The sequence below is a fragment of the Lolium rigidum genome, chromosome 5, assembly GCF_022539505.1.
Source record: "Lolium rigidum isolate FL_2022 chromosome 5, APGP_CSIRO_Lrig_0.1, whole genome shotgun sequence".
Lineage (NCBI taxonomy): Eukaryota > Viridiplantae > Streptophyta > Magnoliopsida > Poales > Poaceae > Lolium > Lolium rigidum.
In genome coordinates, this window is record NC_061512.1 from 197,609,613 (window position 1) to 197,631,687 (window position 22,075).

At 46.9% G+C, this 22,075-nt stretch overlaps 1 pseudogene; it reads right to left on the reverse strand.

The window, feature by feature from the left end:
* Positions 1 to 5,227: 5,227 nt before the first annotated feature.
* The window catches only part of LOC124656917, a 60,986-nt pseudogene continuing 44,138 nt past the window's right edge, over positions 5,228 to 22,075 (reverse strand).

The following is a 22,075-nucleotide window of genomic DNA, read 5'->3' on the forward strand; positions in this document are numbered from 1 at the left end:
AAAAAAAACAGAAGTGAAATCTCACTTAGATATATGGAAGGAAACAAGAAAGACCTGCACGCTGGGATTGAGGATGGTGCAATAAACTCCTTGCATGGGGGGTTCTCATAATGGAATGGAAGAGAGGATGACTAGGACTCGTATAAACGAGATTGTGTGGGCGTGTGTGATGCATGGTGCATGTATTCTTTGAAAGCTGTAATTAAACGCGATGGATTAAACTGGACCAAACTACAGAGCGTGGGATCAGTTTTTGAAATATTTGCATATGAACAATTATTTATTAATTGTCGGCTCTCCTATGCCTGATGCGCCACTCGAGTGTGGGTTATGTTTTAGAAATTTACATATGCACATTTTTTTATTTTCAGTATGTTCACCTTAATTGAACCGTGTCTACGACATGGTCTATAATTTTTGCTCTCCGCCGCAACGCGCGGGCACTGTGCTAGTTCCTACTAACGGAGGCATTTTCCGGATTTTTTTTCACCAGCACAACGATATTGGCGCGGACCTATTGCATTGTTTCAGCTAACAAATCTGTTGTTTGTCAGGAGAATGTCTCCACGCAAGTGAATGGAATCAATCAATCAATCACTAATGATCCGCTCACCTAGAAAAAAGAATGTATTAATGACTCCACCGAAAAAAGAGCATTCGTTTCATTTTCCAATCTTCTGGAGGCTGTCAAACGGAAGAGCCCCAAAAAGGAACACGGTCATTCTACCAATTGATGACTGTTTTTTCCTATCATTTTTTCCACGGCGAATTTCAGTTTGCCCTATGTCATCTTTTTGATCCACTAAAGTGATCAATGTGCAATTTTTTCACTGTAAAGTCATGTTATTTGGATTTGCATACGTAGCATTTGGCAAGAATGAAATGAGGTCGGATTAGAATTAAGAAAGTATGCGTGGGAACTTTGTAAATTAGAGGGAGATATTATAGTATTTAATAAGATTTTTTTTTCTCAGTTGGTGAAGTCTTTTTCAATGCAATGGACGGCCAACCTTCATGTGAAGTCTTTTTTCCATGCCGATTTAATTTTTCTCATGTGCTTTTTATGGATTTCCAATTCTAAATCACATCATGTGTACATTTTTTGTAGCCACAAAGTGCAATCTCAAGGACAAACAAATGTTTCATTTTATATTATCCTCAAACATGGCATACGTTTTTTTCCATAGAAAACTGACAGGATATAGTGCCACCCGCCATCATTCCTTCAATCCATCATGTAGGGTTTGCAGTATTCATCACAGCCGCATCCGATCCTGGTCGCAACACAACTGCCAAGTGGTTGTCCGGGTGTGTTACAATGCAGCTGATAGCAACATTTTGATGCAGCGCACTTCTCCTCTATGCATGGCCGACATATCTTGAAGAGGCTTTCCTCCTTTCTACTACCCACCAGCTTCAAGGATTGTATGGGGATAGATTCGGTGATGTTGGTTTCCATCGCTCCTGCTCGATCGACATGTATATTATTATTATTTCGTGCAATAGTAAATTCACATTTTGCAAGATGGTTCAAAATTGACAAAAAAAAATATGACTTCGAAAAATTAATTTAATTTCAGGCTACATGGGAACATACTACTTGCTTAAGGTTATCGTCATGGATAATCTTAGCACGGGATCATATTTTAGATACGTATAATCTTAAGCAAGGAGATGATCTAAATGCAACAATTTTTTATGTGTATAATGTGAATTGTGTGCAAACAAAGCCTCCGCAACAAATTTGTCTCTTGATCGAGATAACTATAATGCTGCCATGCATATTAGAACATACCTTCAGCTTGGAGGCTGGTGTAGAGGAGGATAGTAACGGTGATTAGCACCTGTGCAAGTCTTGCCATGGACACCTACTGGGAGAAACACCTTCGGGTTGTTTATGTTGTGATGAACTGGTAGATACATGGAACGAAGGAGGGCAATTTATATACGAAGGTAGCGTGTGTCACTCAAGGCATAAATTAAATTATAATCGTAACGTATCTAGAGACATTCAATTCTTATTTAAGGCTGCCTATTTCTGGAATATGATCTCATTAAAGAAGAAAGTATTAATTGTTTTTTAATATCGGCTACCTTAATGCAGATTTGCAATTTACTTAATCCTTGCTGGATCGGATGCCGATCTTTAGCCCACCATCGGACCCCTTTGCTGCTGTACGATGAGTTACTATATGCCAGCAGATACCATGGGAACATGCAAGGATATTAATCAGTTACCGTGATTGACTTCCCAAATACTACAACTACTAGTATTAGTATTTTAGGAATACCGTAATTAGTAGTACTCAACTTTTCCCATCACGGTTAATCCCGTAATTTCCGGAGTCAGTTCAATGCAGGGATTATATAGTGGCCGACCCAAACATGTGTACCATGGAGTTTCCAAATATTTCAGGAGTTTCCAAATATTCATTCTCGTATTTTAGGAACCCAATTCTTTCCAATGATTTACAAATATGCTTCGGATGAATCAAAATTTGCTTCGGTATGAAAGAAATTTATTTCTCATCTGAAGTTATGTTTTCATAGAAAAATAATATCCCCTTACCCTAAACAATTTGCTTCCTCCATGAATGAAATTTGCTATAATATAATTGAAATTTCTGTCTAATTCGTAGGAATTGTTTCCAAATTGTGTTTCCACATACCGGAAAAAAGCTTCCAAATATATACTGATCTGTTTTCATCAACTAGAGAATGCTTCAACGAAACAAATATTTGTTTTCACATTTATTAGAGAAATGCTTTCGGGAAAAAATGTTTTTGACTACATAAATACTTATAATAACATGACTAGTTGAATGTCCGTGCATTATGATCGTACAATTACATCGTCAGTGCTAAGAAAATCTATGTATGAAACGAACAAATGAAGCTATTGCACTTAACGAACAATTTTCATTTGAAACTTTGATAGTACATATACATGTTGAGTGATCACAAAAAATAATAAATATCCGTAAAACCAAGACCAAACTCTTCTACAGAAGTAGGTATGCCCACTCTACGTGTATAGGCAAAACGATGCTTTTAGTTATTGTAATAACTAAGAATTGTGAACAATTGTTTCCGCAACAGATGAAATGTCACTAATGGTAGAACAAATAATATTAATTGTTAAAACATAATGTACTTAAGCGTGAAGTTCATATATGAACTCCTCAACATAATATTAAAGGACGGTACTACAGGGCGGCGCCGCACCAAAGGTTGTTCCGTGCGGCGGATTTTACGTATCTAATATACATGCATGCATGCAGTGACATATGCAATTACGTCATCAAGATTCCCTCTAATTTTTAAATTTTAAAACCTTTATCTCTCAAACCGTTAATCCATTAGAAAATCCGTTTTCACTGTAGGCTTAGTTACAACGAGATCTTCAAAACTAGATCCCATGTTGGTATGTTTTGACAAAAAAAAATCTGCCAGTAATTGCCAGATTGTTATAACTTACTTACCAGATTATTCACTAGTTAGTTGCCACATTGTAATAAGTTGGTTGTTCAGCTCATGTATGTCATTGTACACCAATGTAAAGCTTTAGGACACCTAATTTATGTGAAATGATATCATCCCTTAGCTCTTAGCTCTTAGAGACACTTTAACACTGTTCATTAGCTGTACATATCATTGCAATATTTATAGACGAGTACACTTTTATCCGATAACCATGTACAATTATCATAGTATGTCCGTTGCTAATCTGGTAAATCATATTACTATAACCTGAAATTGGTGTTACAGAAAATAATGTCACAAACATAGTGTAGTTGTGCATATTAATGCAATGTTTAAAAGACATGTAAACACTTTTCCGGCAGCCATGAATAATTATTGTGATAGTTGTTTGATATTAATCTTGTAACTGATGCGGTGAAAAAAAATCATCCAAACATAGCAACAACGGATCTAGTTTTGAAGCTCTCGCCGAGACGAACGCAATAGTGCAAACGGATCATAAATTAGATAAATTAGGTAAACGGTTTGGAAGAAAAATCATTTTTAATTTTCAAATTCTACTAGTAGTAATGCAATGATGTCATTGTGAGCTGGCACATTGGTACATGCATGTGAGCACTCCTATAGGGGGAGAGCACCAAAAATCTGCCGCCGCACAAACTTGCATGTAGTGCGGCGCTTCTCATTAGCTTTTTCCAATATTAAAACATAAACCATAATACAACACACTAATGTGGTTATTAAAAAATGGAAATTTGGGATCCAAGACCACATGACATGAACTTATTGGAAAACTTTAGATTATCAGTAGTTGGCACGAGCAAACGGTCGATGTAGTAAAATTGGTACTGCAATATGAAAAAAAACAAGGTTTGAACCGGAGGTTCTAGGTGTTAACCTATCACCTGCATTTTTTTCTAGAGATCCTATAACTTAAGAGTTGAGTATCAGAAGCAGCTGACAGATCATAGCTTGCTACACAGTGCCCTAGCACCGGTTAGTCTTAAAGAGTGCCCCATCCAAAAATAGAAATAGATTAGTCCGGACATCCCTCACAGTCTAAAAGTAGAAAGTTCTAATCCCACACGTCTTCTTTCCGTTTGGGATGGTCGCTGCACAAAAAACATGAAACATGGGATCTGCAAATCAGAGCGTCTCATTTCGCGGCTCGTTGAGAAAAAATTACAAAGAACAATCGTGTAAAATAAATACATCTGTCTCAAATTCACGCCAAAAAAACGCATGTGTCATCTGCTACTTTTCTGCGTCAAGTTTAGAACAAGTATTGGCATGTAAAAAATTGAAGTTTAACTACACAAAATTACATCCCAGAAAATCTGCAGTGTTTTTGATTCCAATCGAGAATGTAAAAAAGTAGCAGGAGATGTAGAAAAAATAAAGAAATTACATCCAGAAATATGGGGGACCTATTATTATACATCCAGATCTTAGGGGAAACTATTATTTCAAGATCGTGGATGTAAAAAGTAGTCGAAAAATACATCCAGCATCAAAAAAATTGCAACCAGAACTGGAAGAAACATAATTTTGTTACATGTTTTGATGTTTCTACATATAGAACTAGGGGAGCCAGGGGAAGAGGACTGGATCCGTTGGTAGGCCCGGCGGCGGTCGGTGGGGGCGAGGCCCTTTCCGGCGGCGTTGCCCGGCGGCGCGCTAGAACATGTGAGAGACCACGATGGGGGCAAGGTCCTTCCGGCGGCGTGCCATGGCGACGAGGCCTTCAACTCGTGGTGGAGATGAGCGTCAGCTGCGCTGCCCTTAGCCTCGAGAGCACGGAGGACCTGCACTTCAGCCTCGCCCCACACCCCCGAGCCGCCACCAACTCCATGGCCGCCGCCCCTTTGCCATGGGAGCGCGAGAGCCCTTGGATTCCAACCTCCCCAACCACCATGACCGACGCCCTTCGCCTCCGGAGCGCGATGTTGTTCGATCCGCACCGCCACGCCTCTCGTCTCTCCTCCGCCGGCGTCGGGATCCTCTCGATGAGGCCTGATGGGGCCTGGTTGTGGAGGAGTAGTTTGTGGGGAGGGGATAAGAAAGGAGTGGACGAGAGACCAAGGGAAAGGGAGATTCACGATGAAAGGTCTGTTAGCATCTGTCCTGTTATTCCTCGAGCCAGCCGTACGATGGCCATCCAATGATAGGGAGAGGGGAGCACTCTGAAAGACAACGTGGTGCCCTGGCATCTAATAGAAATTGGGCTAAGAAAGACCAACAATAGCTATTGGAAAGAAAATTTCATTTGAATCAGGAAACAAATTTTCCAAAGACCCCTCCTGCTCCTATCTCGATCATATAGACCTAATATCATTAATTATTGAAAGCATATCATAGTAGGAGCCCAATTGCCGTTTTCATGTGCATCCTCCCTGGAATACCAAACAGATGTGGGATTCAAATCTCCAGATCCCGCTGATAATGAGTAGTTTCTAGGTCCTTCGGGCCCAATCCTTGCTCAAAAAAATCTCAAGATCAAAAGATTATTTCACAGTCTAACCAACATCCAACTTAGTCTATATAGTATAGTATGTAATGCCTCACCTTTCTCTTTTTAATGACGTTGGGAATTTTGTCATCATCAAATGGAAGAGTACCGCCAGCACGAGCATAAGGGATAACTCATAGCTCCAAGCATCAACCTCAGGTCCAGCATACAATTTACCTCAGATAACCTGCGCAGTAGGACACACTATGATGAGGACATCTCTACTACACTACTACCTCCGTCATTGCAAGATGAAGATGATGTTGTTGTGAAGCTCAAGTCCAATGAAGTCAGGATTAGACCAATGACACGAGCTCGTGCGAAGCTACTTAAGCAACATGTGAACTTGTTCCTATGTGATACTTTGATCGATGAGAACTTTATACTGCCTAAGTCATATTACTTATGTATGATCAGGTATGAAGAGGAAACAAGCATCGCACGAGGAGGAGAGGAGCAAATGGACCAGAAGTTGGACATGGAGCTGGACATGAAGACATCCCATGGACGTGCGAGGGAGGAGCGAGAGGCATGCGCGAGAGGAGGAGATGCAGTTCAGGCCGGCGCCAGGCCCGGTCAGACCGGCCGTGCCGCCGGGCCACCCGGTCCCAGCCCCGGTCCGACCGGCTTCCACGCCGGATCCGTCCGGTCCAAACCGGACGCCATGCTTGTGCCAGCCGGGCAACATCCAGTAAGCCCGGAACCGTAGCCCGGTCACCACCCGATGCCAGGCCCGGTTTCAACCGGACTGACCCGGTCCCAGGACCGGTCGACCGGCCCCCAAACCGGCCGTGTCCGAGTCTGTCTCGACCAGATCCCGATCTGGGTCGGTTATTCTTGTAATTTTTCGACCTGAGGTCATCCTGAACCCCTATATAAGTGCCCAGGACGCCCCCAAAATTAGGTTTAGACCATGTTTAAGATAAATCCTAGTCCATAGTTGATTGATTTGCAACTCTATTGAATCCCTACACCATATTGCATTGATTTGGTGTAAACCCTGAAAAGTCTTGTGTGATCTGCTGTTTCATTGGGAATTAGATGGTTGCAACTTACCGCTTCGTGGTCGGCGGCTACATGCGCAAGTGTGTGGAGTTGCGAATATCTTGCAGGGTTGAGAGCTGTTGCATTGGCGATAAGGACCAATTGAGGGATCTCGTTGCGTCATACAAGTTATCATCCACTCTTCATCAAGTTATCTCCGCTGTGTTAATCCCGTGATCATCATCACCACCGTTGCTTACTGAGAAGATTGGGCAACCCCTTATCATCTTGGTATCAGATTTGAATGTTTCCTCGGTAAGCCATCCATAATCCACCCCATAGTTGAGTTGTGAGTGTTTCCTATCCAGAAAAAGTCGAAAACAATTAGGGTTAGGGTTTGCCATAGCATTAGATTGCACTAATTTCGAGTTTTAGTTGCTTTTCGTAGTTGTTTTTGCGTATCTTTTTCTTCCATCTAGTATTATTAGGGTTTGAGTTTCCGCTATCATCTAGAGTCCGTTTTTGTTGCTCCGAGTCCACATAGCATACAGTGTGTTTGTCCAAACCATAGCCACAGCCTTTCGATATAAGTGACTAGGAACTTCCCTAGAAGAGACTAGTTTTACCGCTCGATAGGCTGCTCATTAGGGTTTTGGTGCTTTGCATTATTTGTTGGTTGTGTTATCAAGGAGTTGAGTCATAACATCAAAAAACAAGAGAAAATTGAAAAGAAGCAAAAAGAGCTACATAGCTGCGTGTGATAAAAAGAAAATTCCAAAAAGAAAAAGTGAAGTGCTAGTAGAATCAAGTGAAGGCCTAAGTTTTCTTTAACTGCACCCGTAGTTGAGCAATCGTGTGCCTGTCCCGTTGAGCTTTGTTACCGTCTCTCGAGTGCATTGCAACCTTTCATCCATATAGTTGCGTTGCCACATTTATCGCCTTGTGTGAGTATCATTGGTTGTCTAAGGTCAGCGCTAGAGCTTGTTATTGGTGCAAATAGGTAGCCCACCTACAGCCCCACATATACCCTGCTTTGTCATGTGATTGTTCTTATACCCTTGATATTCGCTTCGCTACATCCGTGCACTAGTCATTACTACAAGTGGTAAGCAATACTAATTCACTTTGGAGTAGTAAGATTTCCTTTTCTCATCAGTTTTGAGTGAGTTGTGAGAGTACCACCACATATATTTGTTTTAGTGCACTAACCTACTAACCATGTCTTCTAGTGATGAGAAAATTGTTAACCCGAAAAACAAGAATTTTTCTAATGTGATGACATGGAGGGAGTATGAAGCTCTTCGTAATGAGATGCGACGTGAATTCCGCACTCAGGACGATGAACTTAGGGGGACTGTTCAGGGGATCTCCCAGAAGCTGGATGCTACTAGTGAGACCGTCACTACAATGAAAGATCAAATGATGGATATCCAGCGTAGTCTTCAAGTTTTGCAACTGGCTGTTGACAATCTTACACAACAACAGCAACAAGAATCAGAAGACCCTGATCTTCAGGATGAAGCAACTGGTGTTGGTCGTGGTGCTGGATGTGGTAACCGCGGTCGTGGTTTCGTTGAACTCGGACGCCATGGTCGTGGGTTTGAGGAAGAAGATGGATTGGGTAAGCCAAAGTTCTCAATACCCAAATTTGAAGGAGGTGCTGATGTTGAAGAATATCTCTCTTGGGAGCTGAAGATTGAGAAGTTATGGTGCTTACATAATTACACTGAAGATAGGAAGATCAAGCTTCCTTCTTCCAAATTTGATGGTTATGCATTGCGTTGGTGGGATGGACTTGTTCGTGCTCGCGAAGAAGATGGTGAGCTGCCTATTATCACATGGCGTGCTATGAAGGTGGCAATGCAAGCTCGTTTCGTGCCCATTAATTATTTGCGTACTATTTATGATAAGTTGACCCTATTGAGACAAGGTGTGAAGACTGTTGATGAATATTTCATGGAGATGGAGATGCTTATGCAGCGTGGCCGTGCCCGTGAGTCACTTGAGATGAAAATGCATCGTTTTCTCAATGGTTTGAAGTATGATATCAAAGGCATTGTTCATCATTACAGTTACACCACTATGAATGAGTTGCTACATCATGCAAGAGAAGCTGAATCACAGTTGGCTGAAGAAGCAAAAGTTAAAGGTCGTGCTACGGGAGCTGGGCGCTACACGCCTAGGGCGCCTCCATCTACGGCGCCGGCGCCATCTTCGCGATCCGTACCTTATTCGACTCCGTCTAGCAAGCCGATCTCCAATGTTTCCAACACAAAGAAGCCCGAACCTGCTGCAAGTACGAGTGGTTCTAGCATGTCTACTGCGCGTAACCGCGATATGAATTGCCATACATGTTTTGGAAAGGGTCACTTCAAGAGAGATTGTCCTAACCGCAAGGTCATGATTATCAATGAGGACAATGAGTATGAGACTGGAGATGATGTTGATCCATATGCTCCAGAAGATGATGACTATGACAGTGATGGTGTAGATGCTTATCCGTCTGAAGCTCGCACTATTGTTGTGTCTCAGCGTGCTCTTAATGTGTTGCCAAGTGCATCTACTCAGCGCTGCAATTTGTTCCAAACAAAGGCTTTAGTTGGTCCTGACAAGGCTTGCAAGGTCATTATTGATGGCGGGAGTTGCCGCAATTTAGCAAGCGAGGAGTTGTGTACCAAGCTGAAGTTGAAGTATCTACCGCACCCGCATCCATACTATATTCAGTGGTTGAGCGACAATGGGGAGATGAAGGTAAACCACATGGTGCATGTTGAATTTGAGATTGGACCGTATAAGGATTCCATTGATTTTGATGTGGTTCCTATGACGGTATGTCACATACTATAGGGTCGGCCTTGGCTCTATGACCGTTCTGTGCAACACAATGGCCATGCCAATACATATCACTTGGAGTTCAAGGGCAAGAAAATCAACTTGCAGCCTATGTCACCACAACAAATTGTTAATGAATCTCGTCAGAAAATTGAAGTAAATTTGGAAGATGCACCTATAGATAGGCGAGAGAATTGTAATGTCGTGAGTGATATAACAAAAAGTGAGAGAGTGAATTCCTTAGTCTTATTAGCCACCAAAGACGATATGAGAGAATTTAGTGAGGATCCTACATCCATGCCTCTTGTGCTCCTGTACAGGGGTACGGTTTTGGTTTCTAACGACATGACCCTATTCCTCTTGGTGTTTCTAATGTGTTGCAGGAATTCAGCGACGTGTTTCCGGAGGAGGTGCCCGCAGGACTACCACCATTGCGTGGTATTGAGCATCAAATTGACTTGATCCCCGGAGCTTCGCTGCCCAATAGGGCGCCATATAGAACGAACCCCGAAGAGACGAAGGAGATACAGAAGCAAGTACAAACGCTACTCGACAAAGGTTATATCCGCATAAGCCTTAGTCCTTGTGTTGTTCCTGTTATTATAGTTCCTAAGAAAGATGGTACATGGCGCATGTGTGTAGATTGTAGAGCGATAAACAACATTACTATTCGATATCTTCATCCTATTCCCCGTTTAGAGGATATGCTAGATGAATTGAGTGGTGTTGCTATTTTCTCTAAAATTGATTTGCGTAGTGGTTATCATCAAATTAGGATGAAAGAGGGGGATGAATGGAAAACAGCCTTTAAAACAAAATTTGGTTTATATGAGTGGTTAGTAATGCCTTTTGGTTTAACTAATGCACCTAGCACTTTCATGAGACTGATGAACCATGTTTTGCGTGATTTTATTGGCAAGTTTGTGGTTGTGTATTTTGATGACATATTAATCTACAGCTGCAATGAATCTAATCATACTATACATATTCGATATGTTTTGCAAGTGTTGCGTGATAATAAACTCTATGGTAATCTTGAGAAGTGCACATTTTGCTAAGATTAGGTCATATTTCTGGGTTATGTTGTCTCTAAGCATGGAGTAGAAGTAGATGTGTCTAAAATTGAAGCAATTCAAAATTGGCCTACTCCCATGAATGTGAGTCAAGTAAGAAGTTTTCATGGTCTAGCTGGGTTTTATAGAAGATTTGTGCCCAACTTTAGTACTATTGTTGCACCTTTGAATGATTTGACTAAAAAGGGTGTTGTCTTTGAGTGGGGCGCAACCCAAGATCATGCTTTTGATGAATAGAAAAGATTGTTAACTTCTGCACCGTTATTTGCACTTCCTGATTTCAATAAGCAATTTGAGATTGAATGTGATACTAGTGGTATTGGAATTGGTGGTGTGTTGATGCAAGAGGGTCGCCCGATTGCATATTTTTTTGAGAAACATTCTGGTACTAAGTTGAACTAACCTATCTATGATAAAGAATTGTATGCTTTAATTAGAGTTCTTGAGGTTTGGCAACATTACTTGTGGCCAAAATAATTTATCATACATTCTAATCATGAAGCTTTAAAATATCTGAAAGCTCAATCTACTTTGCATAAGCGTCTTGCTAAGTGGGTTGAGTTCATTGAGTCTTTTCCATACATTATTAAGCATAAGAAGGGAAAATATAATATTGTTGATGATGCTCTATCTAGGAATAATATGCTATTAACTCAACTTGATGTTAAAATTCCTGGTTTAGTGTTGGGGGGATGACCCCCGGTATGCCAAAGGCATGCCAAACCGGATGGTTTAGGCCATCAAAGTACCGGTTTAAAGGTTGTTCCGGATATCGAAAGTTGATTCAGAGAATCGTACCGGTATCCCAAGGAGGGGGATACCGGAACTAGCTAAGAGCGTACCGGAATACCGGAACAGGCTATACTGTAGCACGTCGGCAAAGACCAGTCAAAGATGCTCTCCAGAGCTAGAAGACAAAGATGAGCGAAGCACTTCAGCTTTAATCGAAGCCATGACGCCAAAGGCAAAGGATGACGTAAAAGGTGCCGGAGGATGTCACGGCTTCTGATTAAAGGCATACCGGCATCACCGGTAGCTAAAGTAGCTTTGTAAAGTAGTTTGTCTAGTCAAAGATCCCATTAGGGTTTCTAGGGTTCCTTCCCATGTAAGCCACCCTCTCCCCTATATAAGGAGAGGGGGCACAGCCCTTCGCGGGGACGAGACAACGTGATTCTAGGTTACGAGACTTGTACACAGAAACTTGTAAGCACTTGAGATGAGGAAATAAAGAGATCTAGTGCTGTTCTTGTTCTTGAGTTCATCTTCTTCTTCCTTCGGCCAAGGCCAAGTTCTTGAGGAATCCATCCGGAAACCTCTCCATCTAAACCAAAAACCCTCCCCCGAATCCTCTAGCGTCCATTTGGCCCCAAGATAAGTCATCCCATGGCATTTGTCTGTTCACCACGACGACAGTTGGCGCCCACCATGGGGCCAGCAGCGGCGCTTGCTGGAGTTCATATTCGGGCGGGCCTCCTCACCATCGGCGGCGAGCGTGTCGTCATCGCGCTCGTCAACCGCATCCGCGACATGCACTTCATCAACGACAACACGGGCTGCTTCTCCAACGGAGGTAAGTTCCCCAAGAACGGCCGCGTCATCGAGTTCGGGAGCATCCTCGTCTACTACGGCACTGTCCCTGAGCGCTAGTGCCCCTCGCTGGTGCTGGTGGCTCCGGACCCGCCAAGATCTGCGCTTCGCAGCGACCACGCCGCTGACAGCGTCGAGGTGCTGGTCGTTGGCGCGGGCGACGCCGACAAGGGAGCTGCGGCGGAAGGCGCTGGCCGGACGAAGTCCACGCGCACGGCCAAGCCGCCGACCGAGCGCGACCAGGAAGCCGCGGGAGCTTCCGCACCACCACCGGAGACTCCACTCCAAGCGGCCATGAGTGTCCTCACTACGCCCATCGCGCAGAACATCGACCCGGCAGTGGCTCAGGCGGAGCTGGAGGCGCAACGCCATAATCTGCTCGCGAACGGCGCCGACATCGTCCGGGCGCAGCGCGAGCTGAACCTAACCCTACGTGAGTATAATGCTGCCCATGGCTTTGCTTCTGTTACCGCTCAGGCTGCAAGGATACCGGAAAACCGGCTTAGAGCTCGCAACCTAGATCAGGATCTGCGTAAGGAGATTCTTACCGGAAAGAGCACTTCTGCATCGTTGAGCATGGTAGAGAAACCTAAGTATAGCAGTCCGGATAAAACCATAAAAGTTGCTAAGGCTGCAGTAGAGCTGTGTGAATCTCTTTCCGGAGATGCTTTGGCAAAACCGCAAGAACGTGTCAGGGAGCTCCTTGATACCATCGAGCAGCAAAATGCAGAGCAGCTGGCCAAGTTGAACAAGGCTGCGGCTTCGAAATCCGTGCATTCGACAAAGAATGCCGAAAGCAAGTCCCATGGGCAGGCATCGTCCCCCCATCCGGACAAGAGAAAAGAAAAGGAGGTGAATGCGCAGCAGATGACTGTGTACGATCCGGTTCTTGCCAGAAAACAACAAGCCGGGCGACATGAGGCCGGTAGAAAAAGCCAAGGGGCAGATTGTGGCTATGCCAGATACGGCTATGCCAGAGATTAGTATGCCGGTAGAGGTGAAACCGGGCAAAATTATTGTGCACCAAGAGCTGCTTATGCAGAGGAGGAAATGCCTCCGCCAAGGTACCGGCAGGCAAGGGCCGCGGTACCGGAAAGATATGATGAAGCTGATTCAGCTACCGAAAGAGTCAGCACCTACCGGAACCCTTTGGGAGAAAGGTTGGGAGAAAGATGCCTACCAGACCGGGATGCGAGGCACAGGCTGGATAGGATGTATTTGTCTGAGATGGTTGAGACAGAAGGTCCTCCGGGTCCCAAGTGTTTTGGCCCGCGGATCATGAAAGAGGAACCACCAGTTCGCAACTTCACGTTGCCCCGTGACACGAAAACGTACGATGGTAGCACTAAACCGGAAGATTGGCTCGCGGACTACGTGACCGTAGTTTACGTTGCCGGCGGCGGAGGAACTGTCGTTGGTGGAGGAAACCGGCGTTTGGCCGTGAGAATCGTGCCGTCCTTCCTGGTAGGGCCAGCGCGCATCTGGCTGAACAACTTGCCGGCATGAAGTATAAACGGCTGGTTGGACTTTGAGGAGGCTTTTGTAAGCAACTTCAGCAGCATCTACCGGAGGCCGCAACAGCTTGCTCTATGCACGTAGCGTTCGAACGAAACAGACCGGGATTACCTGACCCGGTGGAACTCCACAAGGAACTCCTGTGAAGGGGTAATCAAGGCGCAAGCCATAGCTTGGTTTTGCAACAGGTGCAGAAGAGGTTCACCTTTGTGGCAAAAGCTGCAGAGGAACATGCCAACAACTTTGGCAGAAATGATACGTGTGGCGGATAGCTACGCATTGGGAGACCCAATGCAACCGGTAGTGCAGGCAGAGCTAGCACAAACGAGCCAACCACGTCAAGATCAGTACCGGATAACCGGCACAACAAAAGAAGGGAAGAATTCCTGGATCGGAGGTACGGTCCGCAGCAAGTTGCTGCTGTGCAAGAAAATTCTGGTGCCAGCGGCAGCCAGAGGCAGAAAACCGGATCGCAGCCATGGGCGGGTCCTAAGAAGCAATGGGTTGAAAAGAAACCCTGGGGTCAGAAAAAGAACTGGCAGGAACATGCAAAATATACCATGGAAGAAGCTATGGACCAACCTTGCCGATGGCACACACCGAATCCGGCTAATCCGTCTAACCATTTGACCAAGGATTGTTCTTGGACTAAGTACCTGATGCTAAAAGGTGCGGTAAAAGATGCGCAAGCACAAGGCTGTACCACGATGCTACCACCGTCACAAGATATGCTGCATCAGCACCCCTTACCACCACCACCACCGCTTACCGGAGCGAATGCTCTACCGGTACAACCTTAGCGAAACCGGCAGCAACACCAGCACGTTCATCAGGTGGGTGATGGCAATGACCAACCACCACCACTGGCACCTTTGGGCAGGAATGTCTACCAGGATCCGGACATGTGCTGTGTTGTGTTCGTTACTGAACCAACTGACAAACAAAGCTTGTACCGCCGTTCCATGGAAGTAAACGCAGTGATGCCGGCAGTACCAAGGTACATGCTGCGGTCAGATCAGGAAATCACCTGGTCGTTCAAAGATCATCCGAAAATCATGCCTAATCCGGGTGGTTATGCTCTTGTTGTGGACCCTATCATGCATGGGCCAACGAGTCGAGTGTGGTTCAGCAAGGTGCTGATTGACAATGGAAGTAGCATAAACATTATGTACCGGCTGTTGACGTCAGAAACCCCCTGGCGGGCAGAGACGGGCAACACAGTAGAGCCGGGAACAACTACGGCTGCGGCTGGCCCCAGTCCCTCAGAGCGACGGCCCGCAAAGCCTCATGGTCGCACGTCCGATGCAATCGCAAGGGCGTGCCACCTGACCTATACCTGGTCAGGAAGGTGTGGATGATGCCTCGCTTAGTTTCCTGCATGGCATACACGTAAACATTAAATACGAGCCTCGATCGGCTCTCAGGATATCCTGTGAATCGGCTCAAAGAGCCGATCCACCCATGATTCGAACGAGGTGTCCGAATATATGGTGGTCCTGCTTGATCAAGATAAAGCTAATGAGATCTACAACGATTTAGGGTTTTCACCGCATAATCGGATCATCCTACTCACGATTGGGCCTCGCGCTCGCGCACGGTGACCGTAAGCCGATCCTAGACAGGGCCTAAAAACCAACACGAGGTTGATCCCCGTAACATCCTTTCTAGGGCTAGCAAACGTCACCCTACACGCCGCTGGATCCTCCAACCCTTTGTAAGGCCTAACTATTGCGGATGTTAAACTAATCCTTGATGAACAAGGAGCAACCGTAACGGATCGGATCCACTAAACTATGATCAAGCGGGGTGCCGCCCCTACACCCGAGACAGTGTAAGGGCGGCTAGATGTGCGAGGGTTGCATAACGAAAGCATGTAATTCGAAGAACAATGCTAACCCTAACACATCTAAGATAACTACGTTGCTCGCCATCAAAAAGGCTTCGAGCACCGGCAACGCATGAACAACGTGGGCAGGCTCGTCTGCCTAGATCGCAAGATGCGATCTAGGCAGACATGGTGCTTACCGGAGAAACCCTCGAGACGAAGGAGTTGGCGATGCGCCGAGATTTGTTTGTGTTGAACGTTGGTTGTTGTTTATTCCATAAACCCTAGATACATATTTATTGTCCAAGGGACTTTCTAATTCAGGCGTGCACCTAACCGTGCACGGGTAAAACTCTAACTAACCGACACGCAATTTAATATGTTACAGATACAAGGGCAAACTAGCCCAAACTTTGCATGTAAAGCCGATTCACGTATTTCTTCTATATATATATTCTTCCAGTCCATCTTGATCGCGGCCCACCTTTGACTCGGTCAAATTCCGGTGATAACACATGCCCCCCTGGTTTTGGAAATGAGATTTCCAAAATCATTAAGCTTTCTTTCGTCGGGTCATGTCGTGGTAGAGCAAGACCGCCACAGAATCTTCCATCATTTCGCCTCGCCTCCTGGGCTTCTCTGCAAAAATCTTCGACAGCCTCAGCATCACTCCCTCGAAAATTGCAACAGCATTAAATTTCCACTGGGCTTCTTCTTTATTTAACCGTGCCGACCGATTAACCCTCTTCATCCTCTTCCTCTGTTCTAGCCATCGGCACCAAAAAACCCTCTTCCCTGCAGCAATGTCTTCCTCTTCCTCTTCCCCCTCAGGCCTCCCCCTCCAACCGTCGCCGAAGCACAAGAATGAGGATGCCCTCCACTCCGGGGCGAACCCCACCTCCTCCGACAAGGAGGAGAAATAAGGAGAAGTAGAGAAGACCAGGGCCTCCCCTTCCACCAAGCTCCCTCTGAAGAAGCGCTCCCGCATGTGGGCGGACAGCGAGGACGAAGATGATGACGAGGAAGGAGAGGAGGAGGAGGAAGATGATTCCTCCTCTTCTGCTGGGTGCCCGCCGACGAAACGCTTCCGCTTTTGGGCGGACAGCGAGGATGATGATGATGACGAGGACGACGAAGCTCCATCCAAAGGCTGGGGCAACAGCGACGAGGAGCTTCCTGGGAGCAGCGCCGACGACCTCGACGACGGCGATGATGAGGACAGCGACGACTAGTAGAGCAGGACTAGTAGTAGCAGTGCACTAGGCACCAGATCCCTCTTTTGAGAGCCATCGGCTCTTCTTGTAAAGCTGCTCCTTTGAACTAATGATAATTGTTCTCCCGATTTATCTTTCAATTAGTTCAATTTCAATCCTTCAACTATCACACCAAGGCCGATAGCAACGTATCAGACCCTTCCTTTTCCAAATCCCCTTCACTTTCAGGGGCTCTCTGAGACCATTGCTAACTCAAGCTGAGATGTAAAACCAACCGATTTCAACAAAATCGGCTCCCTGTAGCAAAGGGTCCTATGGGGCAAGCTGCCCCCCGAGCCTTAGTCGAGGCGGGAAAGGTAGTGAGTCAGCCCAATATGCCGCCATTGGCCTCAAATCATAACGCAGAGCCAGCCGATTTCAACAAAATCGGCTTCCCAGAGCAGAGAAACTTCAGGGTGAGCTGCCCCCCAAGCTTCTTCAATCCACTTCTTTGCCTTTGCAGGTCAGATTGGCTCCTTTCCTTCGGTGGATCTGATGCAACCCCCCTTCAACCTGATCTGCACGTCCAGGCTGTTCTTGGCATTGTGTCTTGAAGAGAGGATCCGAGCCATTGAACCATTGAACCACTCCATTGAGGAGTTCTCCCATCATAGTCTCTCTTCGTGGTCCACTTCCTGCTCCATTGACCCTCTGCCATTTATACCTCTTGAGTCGATGGCCATGCATCGGCTTTTATATCCTTAAGTCGATGTCTGCTGCATCGGTTGTGCTCAAAAAATTTCGAATTTTTTGAATTTTTACGACCGATTTATGCATCGGCCGCCATACTTTAATACTCATAACCAACGGATGAGGCACTTCTACTGCATATCCTCGTGTTTTCTCCACCTGGGTGCCCCCCCGAGCCGATTCTGTCAAGAGAATTGATAGTATCGGCTCTGTTGGATTACATGTTGAACCCAGGCAGAATGGATGGTGAGGATAATTTTGGCCGATTGCTGGAACCGGCCTCCACGTTGCTTGCTCGGTGAAGGTTTTGTAATGTCCCTTCAAAAAAAAAAATTTTTTGGGGCCGATCACAAGGATCAGCCTCGCCACGTTTGCTCATTGACGTGCTCTTGCTACTCGTTCAGGCCGGTAGATAAAACCAGCCCAATCTCTGACTTTATCATGTTGGTGCGCTTGCTGTCGTCCACCTTGAGTGCATCGTGTAATCGTGGAGCACTAAGCTTCGTCGGAAGAACGAGCACCATGTTCGTGCCAGCCGATGTTTCATCATCGGCTTTCCTTTGCTTGGGGCGCCACTCCATTTTCCATGGACGACCCTCTTCATCCAGGGTTCGCTGAACCTTTGCAGCCAGATCAGGCCTTGCCTTCCTTAATGTATGCAAGTATAACCTCTCTGCTTCCTCCAGGCCGCGCAATCGTTGAACCCTACGTTTCTGGGAACGGCTGAGTCCATCAGGGCACCGCCTTGGCCGGTGGTACCTGTCTTCTTCTTCTCCCTCGTCTTCTGAATCTTCGGGATCTTTCAACCGAGGGGACTCAACGCGTTTACTTTGTGGCGGGAGAGGCCCTAGGCGCTTGAACACGGACACGCTGGCTGTCTCCTTCTTCTTCTGGTTGCATTCTGGGCAGTTGCCGATTGTGGGCAATCGGCTCATTCCTGAATCCCAGCAGTGTCTGAAGAAGGGACAGTCCCAGTGCCTATCCTCGTCGGCTCGCTCCCCCAACTTTTCCTTGGCACGGCGCTCGTGCTCCTCCTCATCACGATCATACCGACGACGTCTCCTGTCGTCCCTAGCCAGACGATCTTCTTCATCATCGTCGTTGGTCATACTGACTCACATACTTGTTGAGGAGGTGATCAGAGAGAGGTCGTTGATACCTTATGTTTTTCACCTCTCCCTCTGTGACGTAGCACTTGCCGTCTTGGCGGAGCCGATCGCGTGGAGCGGCTTCCTCTCGTATCTTTGCTATGAGAGCAGCTGCCCTCATCTCCGTCCTTACCGAGTGGTGTCCCGGTCCTACCATGTTGATATTGCACGAGAAATCCGGCTGGCACCCTCCATGGTAAGTATACTCCACCATGTTTACGGCGGGGAAGGGGTGTGTGTCGACCTTCATGGCGTATTGGTTGAAAATCAACCGTCCGTTTTCTATCGCCATTTGGATCTGCTGCCGCCACACCCTGCAATCGTTGGTGGTGTGGGTGAACGTGTTATGCCACTTGCAGTATGGCTTTCCGTTCAGCTCTTGCACCGTGGGGATCTTGTGGCCTTCGGGTACCTTTATATGCTTCTCCGTGAGTAAGAGATCAAAAATCTGCTCGGTCTTGGTCACGTCGAAGTCGAACCCTTTTGGAGGGCCTTGTGGCTTCACCCATTTGCAGGTCACGGGGCCCGTCGCTCGAGTCCATTCAGCCACTGCTACCTCTCGATCTCCCGCAGCACCTTCATCCTCGTCTGCCTCAACCAGGGTCACCGCACGCTTGAATTTGTCCTCGGTAAACATCCGGGTGGCGCTGCTCATATGCTGACGAGCTTCGCACCATGTGCGCCAATGAAGGGTGGTGCTGCTTGGGAGGCCACGTCCTTAATCGATGATGAGAGACCCACCACCGCCAACTCGACTGCTTCTTTTTCACTTACATGAGCCGAAAAGCATCGGTTCCTAATGGTCCTGAAGCGCTGGACGTATTCTGACACTGTTTCTCCGCGCTTCTGTCGTACTTGTGCTAGATCGGCAATGCCGACATCGGAAGCCTCGGAGTGATACTGCTCATGGAACTGCTCTTCCAACTGCTTCCAAGTCCGGATGGAGTTGAGTGGCAGCGATGTGTACCACCCGAAAGCCGATCCTGTGAGGGACTGTGCAAAGAACCTCACGCGCAACTCGTCTGATGCTGAGATCGTGCCCAGCTGTGCCAAATATCGGCTCACATGCTCGATGGAGCTGGAACCATCTGATCCACTAAACTTTGTGAAGTCCGGGAGCCGATATTTGGGTGGTAGCGGGATCAGTTCGTAGTTGTTGGGGTACGGCTTGGTATAGCCGAACGTCTTCCTTTTCGGCATCATGCCGAACTGATCTTTCAGGATCGCACAAATCTGATCCGCGGTGATGGCTGAAGGTGTCGAACCCTGAAGATTCGCCGGGGTGGCATACTTAACCAGCCATGCTTGCTTTTCTGGTTCTAAGCCAACTGCAGGAGCTGGGCTCTGGAGGTTTGTCGGAGTGGCGTACTTAGCTAGCCACGTTTGCTTCTCAGGATCGGCTCCCGACGTTCCTCCTGTCGTCCCAGAGGCCCCTGCCGTCGCAGCCTGGTTCGAGAGTGCCCAGGTGTTGCAGTCTGGCACGTATGCGCACGCGTATCCGTGCGGGATCTCCTTGGGTGCCTCATGTAGGAATTGGTAGTCACTAGGATCACCACCAATCTTGTAGACGACGTATGCCGATGAGTTCGGCAGTTCCGGTGCTGCCCATGCGAACGGCTGGGGCTGGAGTGGCATCTCTCCTTTGAACGTCCCCGAGCTGGTCCCGACGGAGAATACCGGTGGCTCATGATTTCTGGACCACGCGCGAGCGACACGCTCCAAAGTGTTCACCGAGGCTCTCGAGTGGCGGTGCGGCGAATGAGCCACCATGTAGTTGATTTCCTGCCGCAGCGACCTGGTGCGTTCTTCGACGGGGCGGACAGGTCCACTCCATCGAGTGCGCCTTCGGGTGTGAAACCCTTCCACCCGACGCCATGGGGAGCGGGTTCGGTGGAAAGAGCCGATGAGTTCGGCCTCGAGGGTTGCCTTGATCTCGTCATGTTTCTTCTTGAGCTCATCGGGCGGATCCTCGTACTTGACCGGAGTGCCTTCCGCCATCTCGGATGTAGATGGCGATGTCGTGGATGTCGAAGGTGGTCCCACCGGGCGTGCCGAATGTGTTGACGTCGGAAACCCCCCGGCGGGCGGAGACGGGCAACACGGTATAGAGCCGGGAACAACTAGGGCTGCGGCTGGCCCCAGTCCCTCAGAGCGACGGCCCGCAAAGCCTCCTGGTCGCACGTCCGATGCAATCGCAAGGGCGTGCCACCTGACCTATACCTGGTCAGGAAGGTGTGGATGATGCCTCGCTTAGTTTCCTGCATGGCATACACGTAAACATTAAATACGAGCCTCGATCGGCTCTCAGGTTATCCTGTGAATCGGCTCAAAGAGCCGATCCACCCATGATTCGAACGAGGTGTCCGAATATATGGTGGTCCTGCTTGATCAAGATAAAGCTAATGAGATCTACGACGATTTAGGGTTTTCACCGCATAATCGGATCATCCTACTCACGATTGGGCCTCGCGCTCGCGCACGGTGACCGTAAGCCGATCCTAGACGAGGCCTAAAAACCAACACGAGGTTGATCCCCGGAACATCCTTTCTAGGGCTAGCAAACGTCACCCTACACGCCGCTGGATCCTCCAACCCTTTGTAAGGCCTAACTATTGTGGATGTTAAACTAATCCTTGATGAACAAGGAGCAACCGTAACGGATCAGATCCACTAAACTATGATCAAGCGGGGTGCCGCCCCTACACCTGAGACAGGTGTAAGGGCGGCTAGATGTGCGAGGGTTGCATAACGAAAGCATGTAATTCGAAGAACAATGCTAACCCTAACACATCTAAGATAACTACGTTGCTCGCCATCAAAAAGGCTTCAGCACGAGCAACGCATGAACAACGTGGGCATGCTCGTGCTGCCTAGATCGCAAGATGCGATCTAGGCAGCATGGTGCTTACCGGAGAAACCCTCGAGACGAAGGAGTTGGCGATGCGCCGAGATTTGTTTGTGTTGAACGTTGGTTGTTGTTTATTCCATAAACCCTAGATACATATTTATAGTCCAAGGGACTTTCTAATTCAGGCGTGCACCTAACCGTGCACGGGTAAAACTCTAACTAACCAACACGCAATCTAATATGTTACAGATACAAGGGCAAACTAGCCCAAACTTTGCATGTAAGGCCGATTCACGTATTTCTTCTATATATATATTCTTCCAGTCCA